Here is a 2273-nt window from a genome sequence, read left to right on the forward strand (position 1 = left end):
CCATTCCAGATGGAGTTTTTTACGAAGTGATCGCTCAAAGATCAATTAAAGAAAAACCGCCTGCAAAACCATCGGGTGAAGAATTGGGAAAAAGCTCATTGCAAAAACCTTCGGCTGAAGAATCTCCAGTCCTTTCTTCCGAGCAAGTCCTCCTCCTCGAGCCTCTATGGACCAAACCATTTTTAGCGTACCTGTCGAAGCAAGAGCTGCCAGAAGACTCTGTGGAAGCTAAGCGAGTCGTTAGACGATCAAAGGCCTTCACAGTAATAAATGGTGAGCTTTACAAGCGCAGCATCTCAGGGATCTTCGAAAGGTGCATCGCCATTGACGATGGAAAAGCAGTGTTGCGCGAAATACATGAAGGAACCTGCGGGCATCATGCAGGAAGTAGAGCCCTTGTGGCGAAAGCCTTTAGGGCAGGATTTTACTGGCCAACAGCAGCATCGGATGCCAGGGATCTAGTCATGAAGTGCGATGCGTGCCAACGTTTCTCGTCGAAACCACACGCTCCTGCAACGGATTTAATGACGATACCTTTGGCATGGCCGTTCGCTCAGTGGGGACTCGATCAAGTTGGACCACTGCCAAGATCATCACCCGGAGGACACACGTACTTACTGGTTGTAGTCGACAAATTCACTAAGTGGATCGAGGCAGTACCAGTGCGAACTCAAAAGGCTGAAACGGCGGTTCAATTCTTCAAAGGAATAACATGTCGATTTGGTATGCCCCATAGCATCGTCACAGACAACGGTTCCATTTTTGATTCCGAGGAATTCAGGAAATTTTGTGACGATGGGGGAATCAAATTGAAATTCGCATCGATCTCTCACCCACGGACGAATGGCCGGGTGGAAAGGATCAATGGTTTAATAGGGGATGGTTTAAAGAAACGCCTTAAAGGTGCGGCCGGAGCCTGGGTTGAAGAGTTACCATCTGTGCTATGGAGTTTGCGTACCACCCCCAACAGGTCGACTCAATACACTCCGTTCTTCTTGGTGTACGGAGCCGAAGCGATCCTGCCGGCCGACGTCCGATTTGAAGCACCTCGAGTAACAGCGTACACAGAGTCCTCCTCCAATATCGCGTTACAAGATGCCGTCGACCTCATTGACGAAGCACGAGATATCGCCTTGGCAAGAACAACGGTCTACCAGCAAGCACTGAGAAATTATCACAACCGACGAATACGCAGTCGAAGTTTCAGTGTTGGAGATATGGTACTTCGGTTGAAGCAAAAAGACCCTTGAAGCTAGAATCCCCATGGGAAGGACCATACATCGTCACTGAAGTGATACCAGGAGGAGCCTATCGGCTCAAGAATCCAGAATCAGGAAAAGACGTCGAGAATCCGTGGAACATCGCGCAATTGCGACGGTTTTATACACAGGATACGATTGTTCCTTTTTTTCAACGGCCTACAAGGTTGCTTTGCATTATGAATAAAGATCTAATCAGATTTCTGTTACCCTTTTTCTTGCTTCAGGCTTTGGCACCCGAACGAAACGTTCGGAACCGCTTCCATCGGCTCTTACTCCCATCGGGAGCGTTGGCCTAACTCCCATCGGGAGCGTTGGCCTAACTCCCATCGGGAGCGTTGGCCTAACTCCCATCGGGAGCGTTGGCCTAACTCCCATCGGGAGCGTTGACCTAACTCCCATCGGGAGCGTTGGCCTAACTCCCATCGGGAGCGTTGGCCCAGAAAAAACGTGTTTACACGATGACATTAGTTAAATACTCTCAGCGAGAGCTAAGATTAATGACATACAAAAACAACCAATCCAAGCCTCGAAAATACGCGAGTGCTTGCGGTCGATGGTTACATTAAAATAAGGCTCAAACAGGTGCACCGTGTGGCGAAGCCGAACTTTCGCATAAATTACATATCGACTTCGCAATAACATTGCATAAAATATAACGAAGTCGTCGAGTAAGCAGGTTGAACTGATCACTCAGCCGCACTCGACAATAAAGTATCAATCAAATAAACATAAACGTGCAGCGTACGCAGCAAGCAGTCTTATGCGAAATACAAGGCTATTACGTTCATAATCGGGATCCCTGGTCCCAGTGGGCCTTCAGTTCCTTTTCGAGACATGACTCCATCCGAGAAACAATGGTGTGAGCAGGACCTCTAGCTGCATCATAGTACTGGCCTAAATCCCTTTCAGTGTCTGCCACGGCTCTTAAATCTAAAGATGGATGGCATGCCAATATTGAAGCAAATGCAAGCTCAACACCAGCTAGAAGCTCTTTCCGCACCAGCAGCCGAA

This window comes from Lolium rigidum, chromosome 5 (assembly GCF_022539505.1).
Source record: "Lolium rigidum isolate FL_2022 chromosome 5, APGP_CSIRO_Lrig_0.1, whole genome shotgun sequence".
NCBI lineage: Eukaryota > Viridiplantae > Streptophyta > Magnoliopsida > Poales > Poaceae > Lolium > Lolium rigidum.